Genomic DNA, 6,933 nt, shown 5'->3' with positions numbered 1-6,933 from the left:
TATGGTATTTTTGGTAGGTGTATTAGATCACATCAGTATGCTATTCCACTATTTTGTTACTGAAAAGGATAACTGCAATAATTACACTGTTATGATGAATGTTCTATAAAGCAGTAACCATAATTTAATCTGTTACAAAATGTAACATCACAAATTGTTTTTTTCTAATCTGGAGATTAATTGCAAAGAAGGTAAGTCACAGTGCAGGTTGACATACTCTGGCATTTTGATACCTGTTATCAATACAAGTTCATACAATTTTGTTATGAAGCTTTCAGAATTTAGGAGAGGACACACAGGATGTCCCGCAGCAACAGAGACCCCCACAGTCATCCTAACCATTTCCCCATTGCCCTGCAGTTTCCCCTAGAGTATCAGCTCAGCATAATTTTGTTATCCTTAGAGGCTTGGTTGATGGTCCCAGCTAGCAATTGCTGTTAAATGTACTGAAGAACTGACATCCCAAATCTTGCCTGGGCCACCTGGAATGTAATCCCCCAAAAAACCCAACATCCAGAAACTTAACAGAGCATCATTTTGCAACACTTACATCATCTGCAACATCCCAGTCACTTTTTAAAGTTACCTGGGTGCTAGAGCATCTCATTTCAGTAGTCTAAGATTTTTCTTCTGTTGTTATCACCATTTCTTACCAATGCATTTCAGCAGGATTGTCTAGACATTGATGATGTAAATGTCTCAAATATTTGCAGATTAATTGCAGCACCCTAAATCTTTATACTGACAGTAGAACTTCAAAGCACCGAGTTCATGTGTTCTTTGCTTTTCTCATTACTCAGTTTGGCCTTATCATTGGCTCATTGCCCACAAAATATTGATTAGCCACAGAATCTCTGTGGCCAGCACTGTAAAACCAGCCATAGATTTACATTCTGGAAAGAAGCTCTGACAGGGCCAATAACAATCTGAACACCTTGTAGGTTCTTTTATTACCAAGTGGATAGAGGGCTCATTTCACCAACTCAGTAAATAATTGGTTTCAGCTTAATGTTCTTGTAGTTAAAGGATTACTAACAAGATTCACTCAAAAAAACCCAACAAACCAGCACTAGCCTAAGGTACATGTACTAATACTAAAAGGTCTTAAATATGTAATAATACTAGTAACACATCTGGCTCAAAAACAGATGCGTAATGCACAATTCTACCCTATGGACATGGCCAGTACTGTTTTTACTCTCTTCAAATAAGGGTTGAATGTAAAATAGGCCAAATGCACAGGGCACTTACTATGACAGCATTCACTCATTTCACAGGTCTCTGGTATTTGGGGCGTAATTTCAGAGGACCTTCGCTAGCAGCACAAACAGTTGTGCTCTGGTCTGAAGTAATGATTAAGCGTTCTCACTTCCAGAATCTGTGGTCGGTGGCTCAGACACTCACCTGCTCAAAAATCCATCTACAGCACTGAGACTCCTGAGCCCCAGCTCAATGCTTGATGTATGAAAGTTTTCTGCAGGGAATGCTGCAATAGGAAAAAAAATCTTCCCTGGTTTCAGTTGCTGGAAAACTGTTTTTTGCTTCATAAACACAAAATTCAGAGATACTTTGTTCTTCACTACCCGAGGGAAAAACAGATTGTTTTTCAGGTCTTCATGTCAGCTTCACTCCATCCCATGCCACAACACAACAGCAGTCTTACAAAGGCATTCCTGTTCTACAGTCTACCCAGCACTGATTACAGCTGCTAATAAATACCTCCTTGAGGGGCCATCAGAGAAAACCTCCTTTCACCACTAGTGTGCTTCCTGCTCCTGACACTTCTTTAAAAAGACTGCTCACAGAATATTCACCAATGATTTATCAGCTTAATATCTGCCCCAACAGCATGACTGCTGCTTGGTACAATTTGGAGTTATGTACTGCTAGAGCTTTGGCTCTGCAGCTTATTTCCCTGATTAGACTGTAGACCCATTAGACACTTTTTCCACTCTTGCTGATTGGGGAGGGTGGGCGCAGAGAAAGTAGTTTCTATTTTATGGCTTTGTTACTATAGAAGTTTTAGAACATTAGCAAAATCAAGTGAACTGCTCATTTTCCATACCTGCCAATGTCCAAGCAGTATATAAATTAGAGGCACTCCTTTGTAATTCCTAAGGTAGGGGAAGAAAGGGGAAAAATACCAATTTAAGAACAGTCAGATTTACTACCAAGGTTTTGTGTGAACCTGGTCTGCTATGCCCTTGAATTACTGTATCTCCCTCAGCCAGCATTTCATCGCCTCCTAAACTATAAGTTAATGTAGAAAGGACAAGACATCAGAAAGGCATTTTAGAGTTTTACCCCATAGTTCCAGAATCACAAAAATCATTCATGCTCAAAGGAAAAAAGGAAAGAAGCTATTGATTCAGATCTGGTCTTGGTTTAAGTTACCAGAGGCGGAAGGTGGCACACAGATGGCCTAAATAGTGTTATCTAAACCCTCAGTCATCCTAATTCACCAAGTCTGATGACAAAAGCAGGTCTGCTTTTCCAAAAGTGTAAGCAACAAGCAAGAAACGCTCAAGTAACAAAACTGGTCAGGTACCACTACCTTTCTCCCCAAATGTTAACATCTACAGCACTCTGTCCCACATCTGAATCCATTACCAACTGCATCACCACTTCAGTATCTTCAGGCCCTCCTGAACTAGCCAGCTCAAGGCGTCCTGTTTGACAGAGATACTTAAAAATAAAACGAAAAAACCACTGGTTTAAGAATCAGTCTGTAACTCGATTTTAATTATTCTTGGAGAAATTGCTTCTGCCCTGACTCTGGATCATGGGTTTCTCTCGAGTCCCTTGGAACACGTCCTGTGATAATACAGTACTGCCAAGTCTAAAACCACTTGCTCTGCTTTCCTTATGTAAGCCTTTTGACAACCGAGTCTCCCTGTTGTGCTGCAGGCAAACTAACACAGACGCAGTAGTTACTATGGGCATGCAGGGGAGGGAATGAAGAAATAGTACCAGGTCCTGCTCTCAGTAGTACATAGAAGCAGCACAGCTTGTTACCAAATTGTCAGCATCCCAGGAACAGCCATAAACACACTATCATGAGAGAGATTTTCATATGGACAAATCCATTAACAGAAATGTTTAACTAAAAATCCTAGAAAAGTTGGTTACATTAACCAGGAGAATCTAATGGAGGGGCTATTGCATTCCTTCTCATTTGATTAGATTTCATTATGATAGACACGTAGATATAAAAGAACATTCTGTGCTATCCTGGTCTCTAACCACATCCTACCAGGATAAAACAATGCATGAACATGAGATGCTCCAAGAACATGAGCAGCAAGAGGGACTTCCTTTAATTTTCACTAATAGTTTCCTATTCAAATGGAAATAAACTCCAAGTAAGTTTAACTCCTGCAGCAGGAGCCCATTCGGCAAAACTGTTGGTCAGCATACAATAATTTCAACAATTTAACTTTCACTGTCTGAATAACAAAAATCAGGTCTCATAAGGGCTTCCCAAAAACCATGCTCCCTCAGGACACCTCAAGCAAGTGTGAGCCAGCATAAGAGTACACTAACTGCTGAAGCTTGGTTACAGTAAAACAAGGAACTCAAATGATGGCTGCTGGCACCACCCTCAATTCATCACAGATTTAAGAACATAGAGGCATTAAAAAGAAAAATTCCCTACAGCTCAAGAGCTGTAATCATCTCTCATGATAGCCAGTTTCTTCAACCCTTACAGTTTCTGTAAACTTTTCCAATAGCTCATGAATTAGAAAAAACATGCCTTGAGTTATAACTCCTCTGTATCACTAATCATAACAGATTAGTGATAAATGCAAAATAATTGATTCTTTTCTCTATTTCCTCCCTCCCCCAACAAGCTTAAACCGATAATGATAATTATGTGAAAGTATTTCCATTGGGAAGTTTGTACATTTCTGGCAGTAAAATCAATTGTTTTGAGGACAAATTTTATCGCAAGAATTAATCATTGCTATCTTCAATTACTGGATCACACAATTATCAATGTTATTACCGATATAAAATATGGAGGAGGGCATCTTAATTACAAAATAAGACTGTACAGTAACAACCAAGTCTTACGAAAGCAAATGAATGGGAAAACATTCTTGATGATAGAGCATAGTGATATATCATCACACCAAGGCTTCCTGGGAAGCTGTTGCAAGTACTTTTGACCTAACAGGGAAATTGCACTATAGAATAAGTGCTGTCCTGTGCTGAGTTTGACAACAACCTGTCCAAACCCTGTAATTGTTTGAGAGAAGTTACCAGTCCTTCCAAAGTCAGTTTTCAGCCTTAACTTCATAGGAAAGTATGTTTTTGATTTATCAGCATGAATGATTTTTGCTGTGTTAAAGGCTCCCTCCAATAATCCTGTTCAAAGTCAGATAGGAACTCCAAGTAGTTCAGTAGGGCTCATGGAAGTGCGCAGGACACCGATTCACATACAGAAATAACTGGGAGAAACCAAAGTCTCCTGCAGAAATGACAGCTGGCAAAAACACCTGACAAGTTGGTTTCCTGCTCTTCCACAGACTTCCTGTCTAAGCTCATGCAAGTCACTTGGGCTATATGTATATGCTGCTTTGATGGCACTGTGCTAAGGACAACCACAACCTAGTTTCACTAGTGCAAAAAATAGCACAAGGAGAGCTACAAACAGCACAGAGCTCTCTATGGATTGCAAAAACAACCACGCAAAGCCAGATAAATGTAATGGCAGCTGACCATGCTGTCACTGCTAGGCTAATGTTATCTACCTATTGTAAAGCCAATCCAGACACTGCCAAGATAGGGTAAGCAGTTCTCTTGGCTATTTGGATGGCAATATTTCTAATACAGGGGGTGTGTGTCACTTGGCTCTGCACAGGAATACCTTGTTAGAAGCATTCAAGCATCACTGTAATACAGATGATGACCTACACTGAGATTTCTTTTAAGATAGCCCTCGCATCCTTAAGGAGTTTAAAAAGCTATAGCTTTTTCAGATAAGCTGTTAAAATCTAAACATGACCCATCTGATCTTTTTGCTTTGATTAATATAGCAGCCTTTTGTTAGTCTAAAAATCAAATAAGCAACTAATAACTTGCAGTCTCAGAAAGGGCAAGCGTTAAGGTGAGGCAAGAGTTCAAGTCCAAAAAAGAAAATGAGTCATCAACTCGGGTACCCTTTCCGCTAGAACAGGTATTCTATTTTGCTGTGCCTCACTAGTCTTTGTTGGTCAATTACAACTGTTGTCAGCACCCCCCTAGACACAGTTTGCCTAATTGTTTTTATATGAAAAGCCTAACAGTAATACTGTCTGCCTAGGTGGGAGGAAATTAATAAATTGCTGGATGGCATCACAGTGGTTTCCTTTGAGGGGCACTTTGTCAGTGCTCCCTAAACAGGTGAGCAGTACCACTTGGCTATCTCACTAGTACACTGTTACACTTAACATGAACACCTTAACACCTAAGTAACTAGTCAAACCAGAACTGTGCTATTATATATACCAGGCCAAAGCCTCCAGAGAGGTTTCCTTTGGTTTATTAAGGGACATTCATAAATAGCACATTCTTAGCCACTATAAAATTGCAACTGCTCAGCTGATTCATACCTGCAAAGGATCTAGTCCTTGATCTTGAATTTGTAATTCATTTTCTTACTACTAAGTGTAACACGTGTGTTTGTTAAGAATAACAGACAACTGCACTGCTGTTATACTATGCCATGAAATAAAGAATATTTATCATGTGGTTCTAACCATGTCACTTTCACAGTGCCCAGTAATTAATCTCCCATAACCCTTATTTCATTCTGAGCCTTTAGGCAGATCCCAAGGGATATTAATTGTTAGCATATCTGTCAGGCAAGTACATCCCCTTTCTTTCCAAAGACGGCTCAGCTACTACAACAGGCAGCATTTTGTCTCTACTTCAAAACCTGTAATGAGACTCTGCAGTTGTAGGGTAATGACTGCAATTGAAGTATACAGAAAAGCTGACCACAAGCTTTCCCTCCACTGTACTGGGGGCACATATGGCATTGCCCTGAACTATTAAGTTTAATTTGTGTCAGTCAAGAACTATGACAAGATAGCTGATGCTGAAAAAAGTCTTGTTAAACTTACTGTAGAGTTAATGGGAAAAGGTCTAAACAAAAATACATATCAGGATCTCACTCAGAGGAATACAATTTTGCTAACACCCTGGCAAGTAGTCCCATTTTTTCCACAGTTAAAGTGAACTCTAAGTTGGTAAGTCAAGCAAGAACTTGAGCCATGTCCCAAATTGATGCAGCCTGTTGCAAACCTGCTTTTAAATGCTAGAAGAGACTTTAATGTCTAGAATGCATTCTATGTCTGACTGCCTCTCCTTTAAACACATCTCTAGTCTTCCGCAGTCCTTGAACAGAAGAAAAATTAATCCGCACTGCCTGCTGTGGTAGCTGCTTTTCTGTAAGTGCCTCCCCCTGGTACAAGTACAAGCTCAAAACTTCCCAAATACATTCACCCCATGTCTACATGAGACAACAGTAGGATGACAGGAGGCAGCCCAGAGCTACACAGAGCAATTTTCCTTCTAGAAGGAGAAAAGGACCCTTTCTTTGACTAGTACAGGGGCTTTCCGCTAGTCTTCACAGTACACAGATGTAGCTAAGCTAAATAGCAAATTTCCTCTTTTAAGTGATACTAATTTCCTTTTGTGCACACTGCCTTGGTCAGGTCACCATGCCTCATTACACACAGCATCTCAGGTGCCCAGCTATCAGGGGTTCTGGGCTTCGGAAATCTTTCCCACAGAGTCATTCTTTAATACCTGTTATTTAAATAATGCTTTAGGGACCAAAAATTATGTATTTTAAACATTGAAGTATTATTAGTAGTAAGCAATAGAAATTATTGTTCTGGAATAGAAAAACATTTCCTGAAAGAATCTGTGCCAGCCTTAATTACA

The sequence above is a fragment of the Falco punctatus genome (genome assembly GCF_963210335.1).
Source record: "Falco punctatus genome assembly, chromosome: 20".
Taxonomy (NCBI): Eukaryota; Metazoa; Chordata; class Aves; order Falconiformes; family Falconidae; genus Falco; species Falco punctatus.
Note: the sequence above shows the minus strand (reverse complement) of the source record.